Below are 23,318 nucleotides of genomic sequence, written 5' to 3' on the forward strand. Positions count from 1 at the left end.
GTAGAGCAAACTCTAGAGCCTGGAATGGAATCCTGAGTGTCTGCTGTCTGCCACTAGGTTTCACAGATATTTGCTAAGTGTGTCTGTCTTTAGTGCTGGTCAACAACTTACTGCTATCAGTTGGTGATGAGTGCCACCGGAAAGCCCATGAGGACATTAATAAATGGGTTGAAATAGTGAGCAGTAGACAAGGAACAGGGCCACACATGGAACAATGAGGAGAAAACAAAATATTGAATAGCTGCTCATTAAATGAACACTGTCCATTTGGTGCACGGAGATAAAGGTCCTGTGGGGGATGGTGGGGAACAATGTAATTCATGACTGTATCAGAATGCATATTCACAAAGGGGCCCAATTAAGTTGCACATGCAAACTAATTCTGGCATTTCCTAACTTCGGAGAGCTTGACTTAGCAACCTTAAGGCTCTTTAAAGGGGGGGGGAGAGAGGTGTATATTCCTTAATTATAGATTTTAATCCATTTTGCTTCACATGTGTTGGGAGATGTGCTGATTATTGCAAAATCCGTCTTGTAATCGCTCTATAGAAAAGAGAGACAAATATACTCGTTTGTTCCTGTGCTCTCCTGCTATGAGAAACACTAGAGCAGTCAACAAGGTGGTATTCTCTTGCTTGTGTCTGTAAGAAGACTTACAATTCCATGTCCCTCTTGCTGTCTTATTTAATTACAGCAGTTACGCTAGGTTCCTAATGTGAACATCCCTTTTCATGTAGCAAAATTTAAACCCTGCCACTGATTTACAATTTGCTTGTAATGATTACATTTTTATTGTAATGTTTACCAACAAATACCATTGGCCTAGGATTATAAACAGTGTAGTACTTAGATCTGAAATTGTACACTCTCGGTCCTTGAATTGTTTTACCACAAGCAAATGAATTGCCTTAATTATTTAAACAGATATGTTGTCTCCAACCATAATAATCTCAACTGTCTCTGTATTGCTAGAAAGAATTTAAACAGTCATTGCAGCTGTGGAAGTGCCAGCTTAATTTCTCAGGAGAAAAAATGGCTATCATCTCACAAAATCTTGGCAGGGCTGGGGGAAAAATGATTTAATGGATAGTTGCATCTTCTTTTGGACTATTCTCGTCTTTTCTCTTGAATGCCAGGTGTGTAATTGCCAATGCTGTCAGTCCAGCACATAGGATAATTATACTCAGTCCTTATTTATCTTTTGAGCAGGTAGAGATCAGGCAGTGGTAATATGAGGCTCCTTGGCATTGTGGAATAGCTCTGGCATAGAGGGTGAGACTTCACTCAGTCTCTCTGCCCATTCCATCCTCAGTCTCTGAGAGAGTTAGTTAGAACCAGTTGTACTGGTGCATTTGAAATAGTGAACAAGTATGTACTGATAACTGGATGAGGTCCTACAGGTGGAAGGCTCCTATTCCCACTGCTTAACTCGTGAGCCCCTTGTTCTCCCTTTTTACTAATAATTAACTTTTCCATGATGAGAGAATTTTGTATCAGTGGGAAAACACACTTTCCTGCCACAGTGGTATTCTCAGCAAATTAAATTTTCTCTTGCTATTGGTTTAACAGGACCACTTAGTGCCTGGTTTTTGGTTTCTATGATAAATGGAATTGCACACCTAACTTCCATGATTATGCAGGCATATGGCTAATTATGTTCACTTGCATACACAATCAGCTGATTTGTGCATGTGGTCAAGGTAACTGTACACATCAAACTAGGCAATCAGTTACAGGGCTGTGTATAATTGTGCTCAGTAAACAGTGCAGCTCTCATTGACCTCATTGACTAATCTACAAGTGGGTGGAGGGCAGTATATTAAACCCACAGTGACCCTGGAGCCTCCTAGCAAATGACTTAGAATTAAAGATTCTAAGTAGACTTGTTCCAAAAATTCAAGTTACCTTCATGAATAATCTCCGTGACTTTGGGAGTGTTCCTAATGGACCTGTTTTTCATGTGCAATATTATGCTTTTTTTTAATATTTCTATCAAAATGGTTAAAATTTTTTGTTTACTAAAACCTGGATTTTCAATAACTTTATCATGGGGGGAAATTTATTTATTTATTTTTTTTTAAATTAAAAAAAGGCACTAAAGTTTTTCACAAAAAACCCAAAATTGTCAGCAATGAGCCTGCTTTGAAAAACTTGGTTTGCAAAAACAAAAAACCCATATATTAAACTTTCTCATCAAAACCTAGAAAACCAGCTGTAGTTGCAAACTTTTAGGGATTTGTTGGGGTTTAAAACTAGCAAACCTTTCAGTGTAGTGGAAATCCTAATACAGACTTGTACAAAAACATGAATCTCTCACACGTAGCTGAAAACTTTTAACAAGAACATTGAACTTTTAAAATCCCTGCCTCCTACCAAATGAAGTATGGACGCATAGATCTGAACCTCCAGCTATGAGCAAGCAGTGGAACTTTCTATTGATAACTACCCTTATTAGACAACTTTCTGTCCTGAGAACCCCAGTATGGTAGAGAATATTTTGGGTGACATGATGGAGTTAAAGCAGAGGAATTTAGCCCAAGCAAAACAATTCTGCTGTACCGTTATTAGAAGGCAATGTCCATTAAGCAATTTATTTGTAGATGCCTTGAGTAGGCACTTAAGATGGGCTTCACTTAGTTTTAAGTGGCAAAAGGATATTATTTGTATTTACTTCCTGTGTTTGGGAAAAACTTGTCTGGCTTTTAAAAGTACATGGCCATTAATCACTTTTTTATATGTATGCAAATTAAGGGCTTATACTAAACTCCGCAAGGGTTAAGCAAGAAGTCCCTACCTTTCTCCTGCCCTCACCCCCCTCCCTGCACACACGCACTACACAAGATGGCACTGAAACTGTGAGTCTAATCCTGTCTCAGTGAAATCAATGGGAAGTGTATTATGTTCCTTAGTTCTAGGTATTGCCTTTTCTGAGAAGCTTTGGGAATTACCCAGCTTCCAACAGTGGCCATTCTGCTAGACCTGGTACAGGGTATAGTAAATCCGATACTTACAAAATAACAAGTTCAAACAATCTTCTGTTTCTAATTTTAAAAAATGATTTGGTAGAATACCATTGAATTGTCTTAAATTAGGCCATCTTTAAACCCACAAATTTATTCTGTCCAAAGACTCTAAAGAGGGAGCCTTGGATTACATTCTCTCTCTCCACAGGCAGGAAATGCTGCTTCTGAGCTGTTCTTGCTGTCATAAGAATCGATCGTTTATAAGTGATTGGAAGGAATTCGTAAACTTCTGAAAGAAGTGAAATGACTCCAAAGGACAGTAGTGGGAATACTGAATCCTTTGTTAAAATAAAATATCTGACTCTGGCCTACATCCAGCAGGAGGCAGAGTGTGATAGCTGGGTTGTTGTGATGTCTGTCTGCAAAGCCCCGTATATTTATCTATAATGTGTACGCACACTGCTTTTGCTCTGGATGGAAAAGGGGACTCATTCTTCCTCCTTCACCTATCCTATGATATAACAAGCCAGCCTCAGAACTTAACTTCTGTACAACTGTTCATTAGAACCCACGAGCACTAAGAACTTAAGAGTTTTTTGTTGCTCTGTGGACTGGAGGCTTCACACAATATGTGTTGCAAACAGGAAATAAACTATACATCAGCAGCTAGAAACTTGTGTGTTGCATGTGGAAGAATATTGAATATATATTACTAATGCCTTAAAGACCCTTCTTCAGGAAGTCATGGGGTGGGCTGAATGAAAGTACTTAGATGCCTGAGTACCTCTTTTGGCTCCACTGCAATCCACAAAACTCCTACCAGACCTTGTAGGCATCTAAACTCACTTAGGTGCCTAGGGAAATTTTTACCCTGAAGAACTTGTTTCTGCCTCTCGGGGTATGCGTACTGCTGCCTCCCTCTAGGTGTCTGGATGCTTATTTCCTGCCTAAGCCCCAGAGCCATCCACGGAGTGGGGGAAGAGAGACATTCAGCCACCTGAGTTGTCTGCGTGGCCTGATCTGGTAGGTGCTCTTCAACATTGGGCTAGAGTGAGGGAATGGGCTGCAGAGTCACTGGTTAGGGCTCCCATTTGGGAAGTGGCAGACCCCCTGATCTGGTCCTCTTGATCCAGTCATTATTTTTATCCAGAGTCAAACCATTTCAACAGGAGAGACTGAGGGAGCCCCCCATCAGAATATCCCACAGCTCAGTGGGTAGAGAATTCTCCTGAGAGGTGCGGAGACCCTGTTCAAATTATTTATCCTCCTTGGTAGAGAGAGGGGAACTGAATCTGGGTCTCCTGCATCCCAGTTGAGGATGCTAACCACTAGGCTAATAGTTGTAAGGTGGGTACCATAGGCAGCGAGTGATTCCTCCTCTATCATTTTGCATAGGGCGAGGCAGGCTCCTATCTCATTCCTGCAAGAAGTACCTAAGGCATCTGACTCCAGTCATCAGGTGTCCATTCAAGCACTCCCTGCAGCCTGGATTTAGATGCCTATCTGTGAGAAAGGGGTAGGATTTCAGACACCCCTATTATCAGCATTTCCCACGGGCTAGCTTAGGTGGCTTCCCGCTTAGCATGCCCTCTGTATTGCATTCTGAAGTGCCTGTCTATCCCCATTCCTTGTGTAGGAGCCTAGGTACCTAATTTGGCTCTGTGGTGTCCGGATTTTCTAGGTACCTAAATGGCACTAAACACTCAGCATTGCAACACTGAAATCCCTTTGTGGATCCCACTCTGGGTCAGTAATATATAACCCCCTATGGTGCTCAATAGAAGTTTCGGAATAGGCAGGGGTCAGAGGTGCTTGTTGCTACTGTGAAGAGAAACTACTTACAATAAGGATGGAGTTATTCTGAGGATGCTTCTTCAGCACACATGGTGAAATACTGGCCCCTACTAAGTCCATGGAAGTCTTGCTATGGGTTTCAATGGAGCCAGGAGTTTGCCTAAAATCCAGATATTATCATTACTAAGCGACAAATCATCAGACTTCTATTAATAAAAACATGAGCTTAGGCCAAGAGATTCTCAATCCTGTATTAAAACTGCAGAAGAAAAGGAACAGACATAGGTGAATTCTTAAAAAGCCATTGTCTGATTCTGATATCAAGAGGTTACTCTAGTGAAAGTGAGAAGAGGATCACAGTTCCTAATCTTCATCAGCACTATGGGAATCTCCACAGCCCGAATAACCCATTGTCATTTGTAGGCAGTAAGCAGGCTACTGACCACTCTTGGAGGAACAAACATTTGTCTAACCTGTCCCACTCAATTTTGCTTTCTATATATATATATATATATATATATATATATATATATATATATATAAGGGGGGGGAAAATATGAATTTATTCCCCTTTCTTTTAGTGGCAGCTTAGTTGCCAGTAAATTTGACTCTTGACTGACGTGTAACTGGGGGGGGGGGGGGGGACCCTGACCTATATAGCATGGAGCAAAACTGCATGCTATGTTTAAGGCTGAAGGGAAATCCATGCAATACCACATGGCGCAGGTCACTATTCCTTTTTCAAAATAGACAAGTGCCCGCTATGAAATGGATTGAGACCTCCGACTAATTTCTCATAGGCCACCAAATGGCCACCCCATAACTGATTGTGGCCTATAAACTAATTGCAAGGGTCAATGTGGGGGAAGGGGAAGAAGTAGTTGGGAAATGCACTTGATACTGTTGAAATAATGAAATAAATTAGAAAATATTAATGAATATTGGTGAGATGTAATGGGGGGGAGGAAGGAAGATGCTTTCCTATCTGAAGTGAAAGTCTTGAGAAATAGGTTGCACAGCATATACTAAGAAATATGGTAAGGAGAAGAGATTGTTTCATTGTTACTCAGTTGCTAAACCTAGAGCTGTTTTGAAACTTCTACTTCTAGGTTCTGAGGATTTTAAAAGCCATGCAGTACAAAGAGTTGAACAGTGCCTGGCTAAAACCAATGAGGAGACTCCAGGGAGTTGTTTCTGCCTTCCTTGTATCCTGTAAATAATGACAAAGTGAACCAAAGGGGAAGATGACCTGGCCAACCAGGATACGAATAATAAATAGTAATGTGGTAGGGCCTGAGGGCCCCAGTCATGGTCCAGGGCCCTATTGTGCTAGTGCTGTACAAACAGATGGTTCCTGCCTCAAAGCGCTTATGATGATGATGATTACTGTGGTTTCTGTGATATATTGCAGAACTACCAACACCACACCGGTCCTCAAACAGCCTTTACATAGATAGTAATGACTTTCAGTCAGAACTGGCCAGGGCTGGACCTGAGCCAGAGTCCTAGTCAAGAAGGCTTCTGCAATCTGTTATGAATTTCCTAAGCAATACTATGTTTCAGGCCATTAACACTTAGCCAATTAGCATGGATTTTCCACTCTCCTAACTTGTTCTGGCAGCAGCAGATCTCAATTCAATCTGAAGCAAAATGCTAGATTCATTCCAGGGTATATGCTGCTTTATGCAAACAGTTACTGCATTGGCTTTTTGACAGTGTAATGCCCATCCCTTCCCCCTGTACTCCATCTCCAATTTTTAACCCTTTAGATAACAAAGAGCAGTTAAAATTATGTAACAATTCTGCAGCTCAGACTGCAGAAGAAGCATATTTGCAGTTACTTGTGTATTTACATTTACCCTTATAAACTTATTTCCAGGGGGTTCTAATGTTGATGAAAATGTCCTTTGGCCAAAAATGAGGGTTTTTTGTTTTTTTTTTCCTCTGTATACCACAACCACTGCAATATGAACTTTATTTACAGATGGGCAGCAGAGGTTTCATCTGTGTAGTGCAATAAAAGGGCAATGAAAATGCAGCTGTGCTGAGCCATGCTGCATCTGCTACATAGCAGGAATGTTGTTCATGCCTCTAGAATAGTAGAGGTATTTATACTGTAAGCATATAAACCTTTAAAATCAGATGCTACAATTATTCTCAAACTGAAAGGTTTCAGTAATTAGCTACAATCAACTACATTTATCACTAACAGCACTTTGCTATCTGAGCACCTCTCTGCATTCAAATATTTATCTAGGGAGTGCCAACATAAATAATGCCTGCACTGTAATATACTGACTTTGCAACTGTAGTGTAAATGCTGTCACAGCTATAGAGAAATAGCTCTTAAACTGCTCCAGTATCACTTCAACAAGCAAAGGATCGTGTTCTCTTAACTACATCACTTTAAAGCTTTTGAAAGTGGAAAGAGCATCATGACATGACAATCCAAAACATGTATTAGGGCAGGTTCAGTGGGAGAGAACATAAAATGGTTTTCCTGTATCTAAAACAATCAGGCCAAATGTCCCATCCATTTTTTTGTTTGGTTTTTTTTTTTGTTTTTGTTTTGGTTTGTTTTCACTCAATCCCACCTTGCTTTTTCACAAGACTCTTAATCTTCTCCTTGTCTGAAAAATTATGCTTCAGTTAATTTCTAATGTAGACGCCTCCACTGAAGCATCCTAAAATCTCAGTGTGAACAGAGCTAGGACAACGGAAGAATTCTTCTTTTGGTCTATCTACCACCTCTCAGGAAGGTGGATTACCTACACCCATGGGAGAACCTCTCCTCTTGGCATAAGTAGTGTCCTATGCAGTATTTCTAGCGTAGACAAGCCTTTAGTTTGCAATTCCTTAAAATACTATAGTGGTGCAGCTCCTCTTGGTGTAGGTAATCCACCTCCCCAAGAGGTGGGGAGGATTTTAGATATTACCTAGTTTTTACTATTTCACTTTCAATTGCATTTATTCATTACTTTTGTGTGCTTTTTGTTGCATTCCGTCACTTTGCTAATACAATTTGAGCTCTCCCATTCTTACTACTATTTTGTATAGGGATGATGGTTTCCATAATCTCCCAAATCCTTTTTTCCTGATCAGAATGCAGATGGGTACTGAAGATGGAAAAAGTACTAGTCTCCTTCCGTATGCTTAATTCCATCAAATGAGGTGATAATACAATGCTTCTTAATTGTTTGGCTATCAAGTTTTACACCTTCCCCACTTGTTTCGGTAGAAGCCCCGTGCGGAAAAGACAGCCCTCAGATTATATAGAAAACTAAAAAGTGTTCTGACTGAATAAGCACTTCAGGAATTGTCCCTAGTATGTGATTTTTAAAAACTGAATAAAACTCACTTGCTTTAATAAATGGAGATTTTCTCTCACTACTACGAACGCTGATGTAAAATGTTCTTTTAAGATTTTTGGGGGCGGGGGGACTATTAAGTGTGAAAAATCCAGAGAGCTGTCATTAGGAAAGTGCACATTTGGGTTCAAAAACTTATTGTACACCTATTGCATGTCTTTAGAATGACGTGTTTTCCAGCAGAAATACATTGCAAAATGGTATCTTGCAGCAGGGATGGTGGAACAATTTTTATAGTGGGAGGTGTGTGTGTGTGTGTGTGTGTGTGTGTGTGTGTGTGTGTGTGTGTGCGCGTGCTGAAAGCCACTGAATAAAACTGTAAACCCTATACATGATGGAAACCACTTCAAGCCAGAGGGTGCTGCCACCCCCACCCCTCCTCGGCAGTGCCCTAGTTCCAGCATCCCTGCCTTGATGGTGAGATCAGCCAAGCTGCAGGGCTGTCCGTTAAACCCCTACCCAACTTTATCTGCCCTGGATGTTGAGTGTTGGCCCTGAGAAGCTACAAGTTGAAACAGCAATTTGGCTTTTAAAGGTGCCGTATTAGGAATGTGTGTATAACTGGACCAAAAGGAGAAGAGAACAGTTAGACAATACCCAACCAAACTGTCAGACAGCTCTCTGGAGCTAGGCTAGTAAATCTGATCCATACTGCAGGGGCCCAAATCGCCCTCTCCCATGGGACAGATCAGGAGGAAGGGGTAGAGGCTGAGGACAGGATGACTCTCTCTCCTTCAAGAGTTTCTCCCTACTACTTTAACAGGGTGGGATTTGTCTCCCCAGCCCTTGTTCCCAGTGTGGAATGAGTCACAGGGAATGCCCAGAAATTCTGCCCATCCTCCAGCATCTTAAGGGATCGTAGGAGATCTATAGGAGGCCAAGTCCATTGATGAGGTGGGCCTATTCCTCCACAGCAACTCTATGCCCACACCTGCCTCCCCTCCACAAACACGTGCACCCCTGGTGGCACATGCTTCCAGACCACCTTGCCCCGAAGAGGGAGCCTCACTGCAGATGAGGTTCTGTGGGATGGATAACAAAGCTGGGACTGTGTGTTTTACTTCAGAATCTCTGCAGGGTTGGAGGTTGGATGAAGTGTGTCTCTATCCAGTCCCTGTCCCCTCCTTCTGAGCACACCCTGCGTGGCCTGAGGGAATAGGGGATGTGGCTGCACTGACAGCCAAGCTCCCTTTCCATGTTGAAGTGGGGACAGCATGCATGGAGATTCTCTTTAACACACTAACCTGAGAGACTGTCACTTCCATTGTAGGAAGCTCCATATCTTCTGTGTACTGCACCTTTTAAATGTCTGATACTCCTTGTGTAATGTGCACAACAGCCATTTTGTTCTAGCCTGTAACTGCAGCACACTGACCTCTTGAGTGGAGATATAGGCTAGCATTTACAAAGGTGACTAATGATTTTTGAGTGCCCATTTTGAAGGATCCTCACTTTCAGAAAGTGCTGAGCACCCACCCTCTGAAGGGGCCTGATTGTAAGGTGTCTCAAATAGGGTATGTAAAATCATTAGTCACTTTTAAGTGACACTAGCAGGCTGCTATTGCTGAGAACAAACTATTAAATTGTTTGGATAAATTTTTGAGTGAAAAATATTCAATTTCTATCCCAAATTTCTGGGATCTCTGGGGAAATATGTACAAATTCTAAAAGCGATGGTTTTTGGAAAAGCTCACTTCAGTTATAGAATTGAAACAAAACATTGGAGTTTCCTAGTTACCTTGGGTGACCTTTATAATCTAGATACCTTCTCTATCCAGTTGTGGATCTGAATGGGTGGGGCTATTTACAGATATTTCATGCCCTTTATGCCACAGTTCATGATATTTGAATATTGCATCAGTGTCTGTAGTTAGATCAAACCATGGGATTGAACTGCGCAATCACAGATTACGACTATCTGCATCATTGACGTTTGCAGCAGTTCTTAATTGCTGGGTTTATCGGCTTTTTATTGTTCATGTTTATCTACGATGGTGGTATTTCCAGATGTATTAGAATAGGATGGTACACTACAGCACATCAAATGTGAGCTACAGTACTGTGCACTGGGACAGACCACTATGGTACAGTAACTTATAGCCATCCACAGGCACTCCAAAAATCTGGAAGCAGAAAATGTCTATAATGTGGGCTAGTGATTTGCTGGATTAGATGTGTATAAATCAGTGTCAAGTTTATGATTAAATTCTGAACATGTCCATCTTATCAAGTTGTCCACATGCATGTGAATTGCTAAATTAGAATTACGGGTGTTGAAGAAAGACATGAGGAGAATAATTCTGCATCAGGTCCTCTGCATAATATTCCCTCCCCTTCCCAGCTCCTATCATCCTGTCCCACCGAGAACTCTGTGTGGAAGAGATGCATCTGTACCATAAACCTTGTGTGTTAAGAGGACATGAGGAAAACCTGATGCATTATGCTCTTGGAAGATAAAGGGAAAATTTGGCATTTGCACAGAATAAATAGGATGTTGCCATCTAGCCATGCACAGCCCTGTCTGTGTATGCATTTATCTTTTACTTATCTCTGGGGTCTATGGGGAATTCCTTCCTTCAGCCTTGTGGAGACCCTGCCTCTGTGACCCCCCCATGCCCCCAATAAAACTAGAAATGTGTTTGGCTTAGGTGGCAATGCTGCCATTGGTCCCCTACTGACATGCATATGCTGCCTCCCCATCTGAGGTCAGGTAAAGGAACAGAGGGGGAACTGATAGTGCAACAAGTAGCACTAATTTACATGGCACATTGTGCTGTCACTTGACTGGGAGCATGCTGCACAGAGTAAATAATCCCTACGACCATTCCTTTATGTTCACCAAACCGCATTATAACCCAGTCTGGTACTGCTACAGAGTGACCTGTCCCTCTGCTTCAAATGGCAAACGTAGGTGGAGACATGCTATACTCAGTGCAGTGAGGCTGGATGGGTACTGTCAGAAGGCTGTGAAATCCTGCTCTCCTCTCTGTTGCTCTCTATTGGGAGCATTTTGCTCTTGCCCTCAATTCCTTTTAGTCCACGGCTGCAATAACACAATGACTGTGTAGATGGGAGGATTCTTATAATATAATGAAAGTCACTCTGGCTTTGAGAAATAACGTTGCTCCTCCTACCTTTTGGGCCCAAAAATCTCTCTAATGCAAGTAACTCCCCTCCCCCTTTATGTTTTGCTGTGATTGCTGTCTTTAAAACATCTCGATTCTGCATTTTTGGGTTGTGTTTAAATATAGACCTCTTCCCCTGTGGGGTGGCTAGTGGCATAATCCCTGCAGTCTTTGTGCTCAGTTGGGTGTAAGAACTGCAGTTACTTTGCTCCTTATCTCCTCTGCCCTTCCAAGTGCATGCACCATTCGGGGGACAAGAATAATCTTTTTATGCATGTGAATGGACGGGGTTTTCCCCCTTCCTCCTCCTAATAACTTGGAGTGAAGGAGTTCATAGTTTATGTTAAGATTCAATTTTATAAAGAGTTAAATGTTTTAATCCATTGTTTGTGCCACAGGTCAATAGATTGGTTTATAACACTGTCTACTGTTGGGCTCATAACTATAACCCATGCTGCTCATGTCTGGAACATGCTTATAACATCGATTATCATTTGTTAATGGAACCTTTAATATAAAGTGTGACCAGATAACTGATGGATTCCGTATACATTTTGGATCATAGAAATTCCTAGACCTTTTTACTATAACTTGGAGCCTAAGATCACCTATTCTTCCATCCACAGGAGGCTCACGGGAGGGTGCAGTGCGGGAGAAAGCATTCAAAAAGACTCCTGTGTTTCCTGTACAGTGTCCACTCCAGGGGAAAGGTGTATGGGGTGGTAGAGCAGGGACAGCGGCAGGTCCCCCAACCCATGGATCCTGGTGAATCACAAGAAAGAGTACCCCGGCATAGTACAGGCAAGAGGCTTCTGCAGGGATAACAGCCCCCCTCCTGCATTGCTAGCATGACTCTTGTTGTTGGTTGGGTCACTGGAGATGCTGAGCAATTGGCACATTCAAGTGACTTGGAGGGAGTTAACAGAACCTGGAACATAACTCCCAATTGGCTTTCTACACAAAAACCCACCTGGTGTGCAGGTGATGGTGCTGTACAGCACGTCTAGAACAACTTTTTGTTGCCCCGCCTCCCTCAGCCATTCCCCCCCTCAAAATTAATACATCAGCTGAGCCCTTTTTGCACCGAGCACCCATGGAGGGATGTTGCAGGGGTGCTGGGGCAAGAAAGGGACAGAGTTGTGGAAGAGGAGAGAGGGACTGCAGAGGTTCCCTTCCGCACACATACAGAAAAGATGCACTGGTCTACCCTGACACACTTCCCACAAAACTGACCTGTGTGTGTCAAGACATGTCCTGCCATCTAGTCAGGAGAGGGTAGGAGGAGAAAAGTTTTTTAGTAGCTCTTCCTAGCCATGCTCTCCATCAGCTACTGAAGAGAGAAAATACCGGTTGATGCTGTGATTGCGGAGATGCAGATGGCATAAAAAAAAATCTGTAATAAGAGGCAACAGTCACATATGGATACATGTAGCAAATTTCCAAGCCTCTGGCAGACTGATATACAAAGTTCACAATCCCTCTCCATGTGCAGATGGTGCCTGTTGTGCTCTTAGCCACAGAAACATTTATAATTTCCAGTGCTGAGGAATGGATTTTTGTTTTCCTCTCTCTCCTTGCTGCAACTTACTTCAATGTTTCAGGGAAATACTCTGGTCCCTGCCACACCTTCTCTCCTCTCCACTCTCAAATGCTTTTTTTTTTCTTTTCATTTGTGAGCTGCAAGTCAGTACAAAGTGACAGCATACCAAGTAGTAGGTTTTAGCTTTTTGTAGTAGTAGAATTTGGAAGCAGGCTTTGTACTCCGTTGCTACACTGTTTAGCACGTAAGCCATGAGAGTATATGGCCCTTTGTTCTACACACTTGAAATGCTGGCACCGAGTGGAGGAGAGTTCGTAACACATCTGGCTAAGTTAGAGTACTAATGGTTGGCTTCATAAATGGAGATTTTGATTCTGCTCAAATGAGTTTCCAGAGGTTGGTAGGGAAGAAATGATCATTCATTGGAGGCTGGAATATGACTGGCAGTTCTGAGTTATCTGTCAAAAGTTTTAGTTTTCTTTCCAAATTGCTGTGATATTAGAGCTGCCATGATCCAGATCAACTAAATTTTGACTCCATTCTCCACATGACAGCAGACGTATGCAGAAAGACCTTAGCTAGTACTAGTGTAAAATGTACTTGTATTAGTTACTGGAACAGAAACCAATTTGCTAACTGGTGGAAGTATCTGAGATTTGATTTTTTTTATAAATGGGGGGGAATCCCACCGTCCCCACCTTTTCATTCATGTTATGCTAAAAAGTCACACAAGGAAGAATACAGGGGGAACTCCATGCTGGTCTGAAGAGTTATAGTGAAACTGGCAGCAAACAGACTTCTTCCTGTTACAGGTAGACTCAGTATTTCTAGATGTCTGTGACTGTCTGGAACAAGTGAAAATCACAGTGTTCTCTCTCTCTCTCTCATGATTTATTGTGTATAAATTGTTCTGAGCCACTAAAGCCTCATGAGGAAATCTTTGGAAACATTAGAAGTTGTTGCTCTATTCTCGTTTTGGAGGAATCTTTGTTCCTCAGCTCCTTCAGTGAGGAGAGGGACCATGTCATGGTGAGAAAAATGAAAGCCCATTTCTGCAGGGGTGGAGGTGGTGGTAGATGGACTCTGGGTCAATAGTGGTAGCAAAACTGCAGACCATTATACAGATGTGAAATCTAAGTCAATACAGCTGTTTGGGGGGAAATTTTTTTTTCCAAATGAGGCCTGCCTCCAGGCCTGTCCACACTTGTTTCCAACCATGGCTTTTTTTTTTTAACCACTTAATGACAGCAATTTGAACCAGTTACATCAAGCATTATTGAACTTGGTCTACATAGCAGCTTCTCTGCCAAAACTGTGCTAACCATCATTCACATCTAAATCTAGGATGCTGCCTAACAATTCTATGCATTGGTACATACTGGGAAAATCAGAAGCTACCATAGTGTAGCCTCCACTAATACAGAGGATTTTGGATTTTTTTTTTCCCTCCAAGATGTCCCCTCACTGCTATTCAAGACTGTGCAATTTGCCTAAGAATCCCAGAACTCTCTGGCCACTTTCCATTATGGATGCTGTGACCTGTCCATGCCCAGGGTAGCCAACTGAAAATGCCAAGATCAGGGCAAGCTGTAAAAGGAGAGCAGATTCTCCCAGCATTGGTGGGTGGCACTGAAGCTAGGCTTCCCAATCAGCCACAAACTGCACTTCTGGCTTCTGTGGGGATTCAGTACACAAATGCACACAGCCCCCTTTACTGCATTCCAGTTCCTGGCTCCCAAATCAGCCACTGGGTCCAATAAAGAGACCAGTTATTTAAACTCTATGCTCTTTACTAAAAAAGTTCCCTCTGACCCCAGGGGTCAGCCACAGTACCCGTTCAATACGAGTTTGGATCTTACCTAAAATACCATGCTGCCAGCCAATCCTTTAGTAACTGAAACTAAAGGTTTATTGTAAAAGGAAAGAAACAAACAATGAGAGAAATGTTAAAGGGTCAAAGCAAATCAGATACATACAAGTGATTCAAAGTCCATATACATCAGGTTTCTAGGAGAATTGTGGAGTTGCAAGCTTGTACAGTTCCTCTGGTGCACATCCAGTACCTGGATGGGTCTTAGTCCTTCGGTTCAGTTGCAAGTGAATGGATCCAGAGGCAGGTATATGTCAGTAACTGAACAGGAACAAAGGCAAAATGGCTTCTGTGGTTTGATCTTATATACCCTGTCTCTGGCCATGCGGCCTGTGGAAACTTACAGGAGCTAAAATGGAATCCAGAGTCACATGGGCCAATCCTGGTAACTCTTCAGGCATGTCTTTAGTTTCTTCCTGGGCCCTGTGCTTCTGTAAAGGATTTGATGGGCCATTAAGCGGGCTATTGTCCTGCCACCTCTCTGTCTGGGGTGTATCCCAGCCAGCACAATTTGAATACAGGTACATCAAATATGTCCCTAAACTTCCACTACACACGTAACACATGAATATAAACATCATCTTACTTAGCCCTTTATAGCCATTCTAACAGTACCTGACATGGCATACCTCCCATGAATTACTGTGATTTTGACATATTGATATTAATCAATACGACAAATGCCTCTTTCCCCCCCCAATCTAACCAGCATCACAGATGCCTCCTTGGCAAGTCAAGTGGCTTTGTTCTCCAGCTTTGGAAGTTGACTGTTTGACAGTCATGAAAAAAATGGGGCAGAAATGATTGCAGAAGACTGACCATTGATGTCCCTACATGTTGCTGAGCTGAACCACAAGGAAGCTAGACTCTTTGGGCTAGTCCCAGCTCTCCCCACTGGTGGGCTATTATTGTGGCTGGCTTGGTTGACATTGTTTGTTTGCAACATTAGATGCAGAACCTCAATTGTTACTGAGATTATTTTTCATTAATAAAAAGGAATATAGAGGCTAATCTTGAAGATTGTGGTGGTGATGTACATTAATTCCCACAATAATCTCACGATCATCAACACACTTTCATACAGTTTATACTATAGTACGTGTCACTTTTTTCCTAACACTTAAAGGTTTAATTTTTGATATTGCTAGAAACATCACCCATGAAGTCTGTGTAAGCACTTTTCTTGCAGTGTTTTACATGTTACTGAGATTTTGTATTACACAAAAACCACTCTAGGTTTTCCTCTCGATAGTTTGTTATAAGAGGGTTTTTTTCATTTACTTCATTGTACCCACTGATGTCATTACTGTCTTTGGTGCTCTAGGGGTTGGGTGATTCTGTTTGCTGAGGAAAGTAAGGGGAGTGATTCCTATGGTATAAGCCCATGAACAAAGACTGCAGGAAACTGTTGCTGGCTTTCCACCTGCTGACTCCTTTTTTCCTCAGCTCCTCTTTTTGGAGTCTGCAGTTCAGACCCGCAGACTTGCCGACCAATTTTCCTGCTTTCATCCTCCCTGTCTCAGAAACTAGGCATGCCCCTTAAGACAAGAAAGCTGAAACTTAAGAGGTAAACTACTATGACAAAGTTCAGAAGTAAAATGAGCCAAATGAATTTTCTTCAGAAAAAGGAAATGAACATAGGGTTGAAATGGGGGGGGGATTTACTATTCCAAGCTCTAATCACAAATAATTCTACTCATATGAATAATCAAAAAGAGACATTCACAAAATCTGTGGATGTTCAGAATGATTGTGTGCTCGGAGTGTCATAGGCTCCTTGAGCCTACCTCCCCCTCTCTTGAGCATGAATATGACTATGGGCTTGTTGGGTCCTTCTTCTTAATTGGAGGAGGGGTACTGAATATGTGGTGTCTCAAACCCCACCCCCATGGGGACACCAAAATGAGACCTTCAGGGCACTTTGCACAAATGTTTTGTAGCCTAGTACAAAAGTGTGGGGAGTTTTCACATTACTCTACAACAAAGCTACCTCAAGTTCATCAGCATTCAAAATGAAGCCAAGCCGAGATGAATGAGAAAGTTCACATCTCTCAAACCTATTGTTCCAGGTTCTCTGCAGCCTTCTCTCCGTGAGTGCATATTTTTGAGGCTCTCTTACCCATAAGATCAGGTCTAAACTAGAAAGTTTGTTTTGCAATTTCTACCCAGTGTAGATGCAGTTTCTACTGGTAACAGGATGCTTTTGCAGGTGTAGTTTATATCACTGTATTGTCTAAAAGTTGTAGACAATTGTTTGACCACACTCAGTTTGTTCTTAAAAGTGTCCAAAACACCAGATAATGGAATTTGGGGCTGGTCTACACTAGAAGAGGAGATCAACCCATCTATGCTGCTCAGGAATCCACACCCGTCGGTGAAGTTATTAAGCCAACCTAAATCCCCATGTAGACAGTGCTAGGTCAATGGAAGAATTCTTCTGGAGACCTAGCGATCACCTTTCCAGGAGGTGGATTACTTGTGCCGATAAAAGAACCCCTCCCGTCATCATAGGCAGAGTCTATACTGAAGCACTATGGCGACAGCTTGCTGCTGTAGCATTTCAAGTGTAGACAAGCACTTAGCCAAATGTATTGTTTAAAGACAAAGCAGTACAATATGAAAAGGAGACATGTATACCCTCCTTCTGGGAAGCAATTCTTATCTCGCAGTATGTTCACCTTTTACAGAAGGTGTGCTTCAAAGATATGCATTTTAGCTAGTAGTTTTTATAATATGTTTACAAGTTACAAAACTCCTTACACATCATTAAAATTCAACCAACCAGTCCACAACAGTTCCTTAACTTGTTGCTCTGTTCTGTACTTTTCTCGTCTCGGGTTTGGATACTACATTCCAAACCAACTGTCCGTGAAGGTAACTATACTAGGATACAGAACAAATGTATTTTGGGTTTGAGATTTTTGTATTTGCTAGTAACAAAGCTGACTTCAGCTTTGCCAAGTGTTATGGGATACTTAACAAGAGTAAGCATGATACCATTCAAATATAAAACTTTGGTCTAATTTTTATATATAATATAGTGTATAATACATATTAAAATAGTGTGCAATATGTATAACATGCATAGTGGCTAATAATTGCCCTAAGGAAAAAAAACTGTACCCACAGCTTTTATGCAGGTAGAGCTTCAGCTACTCTAAAAGTGTTTGCCACTACTGAAATTCTGCAACCCTCCCCCCCATTGCCATTACTATATCAAAAAAAAGTTTCTAGTGTAGAACTGACTTAAGTTCAATGTTCATTCAAAAAAAGGAAAACACAGAAACAGTTTCTAGCAAGCAAAAGTGCACCTTCACGGAGGTGCTGATATGCTGGCCCATTGCTTCCAAATTCAGTCTGAGCCCTGGAAAGGAGCATAAACTATGACAGGTGCTATGCAAGAACAAAACTACGAGGGATAATTTAAGGCCTGGTCTAGTGGCATAGTTTTTATATAACTATCAGGGGTAGGATTATGACTTTAACTGATATAGATACAACTCCACATCTGGATGCAGTATTAGGGGTATAAAAAAGCCTGATATCTGTCAAAGGGCTTTGGCCCTTATAAACTACTTCTACACTAGGAGTGCATTTTTCTACTGTAAACAAGGCCCAAGGATGTGGTTGAAACCTATCTCTTTGTACTGGTCTTCACCACAATGTGTGATAAGAACACGCTTATTCTTTTCAAGTAATAAACATGAAATAGTTTGAGGGCTGGAGTAGCAGAGGGTGTAGGTATAAATAATGAGTTGGGAGTTGTCAGACAATCTTGTACAGTACATACGGGGAGGAGGTTCAAACACAAACATTGATGGGCAATTGGAGAAAAGTAGGACAGAGCATTAAGAACATAAATGGGTCCAGGATGCAGATAAGGATTATAATAGAAGGTGGAGGAGGGAAAGGGAAGATTGGGCTTTGTACAGCAGCTAGAACAACCAAATTTCATGAAAAGATTGTGTATTTTTTAATCACTTGATTTAGTTTGTTCTTAAATTCCTACAGAATCTTTGGATTTATTCCGGCTGGGTGAGGGGATTTGTTGCTATTCAGTTTATTCTAGCACTACCCTTCTCATACCTCATTGCGGTAGTTGGGGGTCCACTCCTGCTCCCCGATCAGCTGTAGCAAGATTGTTTTGCTGCTATTATAATCTCTATAGATGGTTGCCTGTGCCCTCAATTATGTGCACCCAATCCATGATAATCCACACAACCTGTTTCCCACTATCTGTTTCTGCCCCCTTATTGCTACCATAATCCGTGCCCAGCCCCACCCCCACTTCCCAATCAGTTGTGTCCCAGCCATTACATGATAGTCTGGCTCTTCCTATTACAATCCATAATGCCCCTACCCAGACCCCCACTCACCCATTCCTACCATAATCTATACCCACCCTCTCTGCGCCCCCCCCCACCCCGCATATCGTTCTTATCTGTGCTCTCCCACCCCCACAATAACCCCACCCCCTCTGCACCTATAATTTATGTCTCTGCCTCCCCCTCCAGCTGCTATGTCTTGACTGTCCCTCACCCCTGCACATGGCCCCTCTATACCCACTAACCTAGGGGCAGGTTCAGTCATTGCTGCCTGTCTCAACCCCCTGTGCAGCTGTGCCTGCCCCTTGACCCACTCCTTGCCTGAGGTGCTTCCCCCTGCTCACATGGGCCCATCCTACAATCAGCGGAGCCGCCCACAGAGCGAAATCTGCCCCTAGGCTGCCCCCCCGCCAGGGTAACCGGGCTCAAGGGCTCTAGCTATGGTCCCTGTGCCTATACCCTCCCCCACTGCCCTCCGCCAGCCTCGCTCTCACTAGCTCCTGGCTTCCGCAGCGCCGCGCCCCGCCCCCCACCGTGCTCACGTCACCACCGCCCCTCCCATCCGAATCCGCGCCAGCCCCGCCCCCCGCAAGGCGGGGTTGCTGCGCCAGCCCCGCCCCTCACTCCACGTAGGCGGAGCCAGCCGAGCCGGCGCTCTCGTCGCTCCCGTCTCGCCCTGTCTCGAGCCCTCTGGAGCCGGGTGGGTTACATGGCGGCGGCGGCTGGAGCGGCAGCGAGGCACCCGGGAGCCGGAGCGGAGCCCTGCGGCAGGGCCGGGCGGTCCAGGAACCTGTGCAGCACAGCCCCTCAATGAGCCTGGGAAGCCCCGTGAGTGCGGCCGGCCGGCGGGCGGGCGGGGTCGGGTGCCAGGCCGCAGCGCGCGCCGGGCCCGGCCACACAAAGGCGCTTTGTTTCCTCCCTGCCGCCCGGCCTCTCCTCCCTCCCTCCCGCCGCGGGGCCCGCGGGGCCGGGCCAGGAGCCTCCGCAGTGCGGCGGACACGACGTGCCCCGCCGAACGGGGCTGGAGCCGCCCTGGCTGCCCCGCGTGCGGAGGGGTCGAGGCCGCCGGGCTTCCCCCCCGCCCCCCACTGCTGGCGGGCTCCCCCCGTGTTGGGGGGACGCTCTCCCCTGGGCTGAGGCAGCTTCGCTGGCCGCTCCCGGCAGGGGGCTTCTCCCTTGCGGCTGAGCGCTAGGGGAAGGGACCGGGACCGGTCCCGGTGGGCAGAGAAGCCTGGCTTCGCTGCCGTCCGCGGGCCGTGCTTTCCCGCGGGGAGCGGCCCGGGCCTCGGGGTGCCTGCAGCCTGTCCTGGGCTCTCCCTCCAGGCTGCGCCTCGTTCTTCCCTTCCTGCGGGCAGCGGATGACACAACTTCTCCGTTACGAGCAGCGAGCGGGGCTGTCCCCGCAGAACTTCCCCTGCCCCTAGCCCCCAGGGCGCTCCGCACCCGCCGCCTGGCTGCTGTGTTAAGACAGCGGCTGGGCTCCAGCCCAGAGGTAGCTGCCTTAGAGAGTGAGCTCTGTGCTGCATCTGAGTTTATAGGGCGCTTTGGGCGCCCTGAAGATGGAAGGAGCGATATAATTGTAAGGCTTTGTCTCTACCTGCAAACGAATCAAAGGACATTTTGAAGGTAGACCTCTTTTGTACTGTAGTGGCTCACTGGCTTGTCAAATATCAGGTCAGGTGTAATAGGTGGCAGGTACAAAGTCAATACTGAATTGTCTTTTGGACATTACTTTCGTCTCCTATTTTAAAATCTTTGTCATGGTAGAGAGTGAATTGAATGGGGCAGAAGTAATGCTACTGGTAGCTGGAGTTTGTCTCCTTTTTGCGACCCACCAAATTAGAATGCTGTGTGTCTATGTATAGTGTCTTGTTTTAAACAAAGATCTTACCTTTCACTCATGGAAATGGGGTGAGTTGTTACAACAGGTAAAAAAAATGTAATCCATTAGGGAAATGACAGTTTTCCTTTTTAATGTTCTTTGAAAGGATCAGTTGAGTACACTTTAAAAAAAAAAAAGGGGGGGGGGGGACTAAAATATATAGTTTCTTGGTAGCTTATCTTTTCTTTAAAATATGTTACAAAGGCTTTGGCCTGCAGTTGAGGGGCCAAACTAGTGTCATAGTGCTTTGTACTACCAGCTGGGACATTAGGTTCTGGAGGTGAAATTCTGGCTCCGTTGAAGCCAATGGAAGTTTGCTCTGCCATTGATTTCAGCAGTGGGGCTGGGATTTTGCCTAGGGGATTTTGCTTCCAAAGTTAGCAGAGCCTTGGGACTGTTAAGGCACTGTCTCTTATTAGCTGAGGAAATCCCTCTGGTACCTTTGACTATAACTCAGTTAAAAGGAGTTCTCCCTAGTTGTCAGTATTCAGAACGATGATAGCAGGTACAGTCTTGAGGTGAGAAGCATTCATTATCTTCCCAGGGGACCTGAGAGGACCCTGGGAGTGGAGAGAAGTGACTTGATTTATTTATAAAGTAGTTTAAATTACGGAACAAAATTATGCATACAATCAATTTACATGATTGTGAATTGTTAATAGAAATGGGCACAGTTGATCAAACTGGCAAAATGCAGTAACGTTTAAAACAATGGTGAAATGATTAAATTACTTTTTGTTACATGCAGCATTGTTTTTGATTAACTTTGTAATGGTTAAATTAACTGTTGTGAAAAAAGAAGGTGGTTTTGACTGAGCCAGTACAAACATTATGGTAGGTGCCACCACCAGCAAATAATATATACATTTGTATTGCATGAAACAGATTTTTTAATCTAGCTATAAATTCCACAACGTGGTGGTTGATAATAGAAATATAAATATTTCTGCTCCAAACTAAAGTAAATTATTGGATATTTATTAAAAAAGGATAGTGGAAACTACAGTTGGAATTTAGATTAGCAGCCAGAAGCCTGACTGAATATATGCTCTTGTGATCAGTCTTTTTATTTTTTTTCTCGAAACTCTGGTAGAAAATCATATCCTGGTGAAGCAACAAATTAATAGCAAGTTTGCAAGGTAGCTTCTTAGAGAAATACTGACTAATTCATGAAATTACAGTAATAGAGCCTCTAAATGTTGGTGTTTGCATGAAAAAGAAAAATGTTTTTTTTAATCTGTCCATTAGTTTTGAGAGTAAACTACTAGTAACATCTGCTGACTCTCAGCATACAGTTCCCTAAACTGTAGAGAGTAAGTAGGAGGATTTAGAAAAGCAGCAATTTCATGAGTTCCATGATGACTCACTCTGCCTACTGACTGCAACGTGGCTGATCTAAAAAAATATATATATGTGCACTGAATCTTTTCTAGTAGAAGGGACAGGGCATTTGTGTAATAGCTTTCTTTAGTAACTCTTTCTTACTCTGTCTTGTATTTTCTTTGTGACTGTAGCTGTGACTAAATGATTACATAATTAAAATTGACTGTTTTTTTAGTAACTGGGAGTCCTGGAAAAAAAAATCTAGTGTAATACTTCACAGTAGTGTGCTACAGATAGTCAAAATATTAAATCTTACTGACTTGTGTTTAATCAATGTCAGTCTTGGCAAGCTTGGAAATCTTCAATTTCATGTGTAAAAACATAAAAGGCAAGGTTGAAACTGTAAACTTGTTATAGTTTTGGGGAAAAACAAACTTGCTTCATTATTTGAGGTTACTTTGAGGTTGGAATGGAAAAGGCTTAAGAAGTTCCAGATAACTTATTGTCCCCTCACTCTGACGAGCATACAATGATGACTTTAAGGAAAGTTGCATTTAATTGTTTTTCCTCCTCTTCGCTTCTTATGGTCCATAGAACTATTGTGGTCTCAGTAGCAATCATAAACACTGTACTTGACTTGTCTGGGAAAGCAGTTGTTAAAATTGAGACTGCAGTTGTTGCTGCTTAATCAGCCACTAGAGGAGGCAAAAGTATGATAAAAACTGCATTCCTGGAAGAGAATAGCTGGTGACTACCAGTTTACACCCATTGCCAATTCAAAGAGGTGATAGCAGAGAGGACATTACAGAATTTGGTACAGTGCTGTTCTGTTCATCAAACTATCAGGCTAGTCCTTAATGTATTTACCTTTCTAAGTGGAAGATGTGTAGGTACAGTGAAAAGATAATGGGGAATTAACAATTAAGGGAAAAATTTTTGGATTTATGTTTGCTGAAAACCTTATAGTCAGAATTGTGGGTCATCTTCCTCTTACTAATTGGTGTGAGATATGTCTAGGTGGTGCGAGAGACCTTTAGTATCTCCACCATATATTTTTACATTGTGGACAAGGGTGAATAAACTAACTTATAGCATGGTATTTTACACTGTTGTTGTAGCCATGTTGGT

The 23,318-nt window shown here is 43.1% G+C and overlaps 1 protein-coding gene across 6 annotated transcripts in view; it reads left to right on the plus strand.

Annotated features, from left to right (window-relative positions):
- The window catches only part of MAPK6 (mitogen-activated protein kinase 6), a 105,791-nt gene that overhangs the window by 65,061 nt on the left and 17,412 nt on the right, over nt 1–23,318 (plus strand). Inside the window, exon 1 of one of the 6 annotated variants that reach the window (XM_067555845.1) lies at nt 19,668–19,685. The exons of 2 other annotated variants lie outside the window; for them this stretch is intronic. The gene's annotated coding sequence lies outside the window, so the exon portion shown is untranslated. Of the gene's footprint in view, nt 1–19,667; nt 19,814–20,511; nt 20,612–22,990; nt 23,005–23,318 lie in introns of those variants that run through there. 3 more of the 6 variants (XM_067555842.1, XM_067555843.1, XM_067555846.1) reach the window with 3 other exon arrangements.

This window comes from Emydura macquarii, unplaced genomic scaffold (assembly GCF_026122565.2).
Source record: "Emydura macquarii macquarii isolate MOO-44397 ecotype Brisbane River unplaced genomic scaffold, CSIRO-AGI_Emac_v2 contig_1644, whole genome shotgun sequence".
Classification (NCBI taxonomy): domain Eukaryota; kingdom Metazoa; phylum Chordata; order Testudines; family Chelidae; genus Emydura; species Emydura macquarii.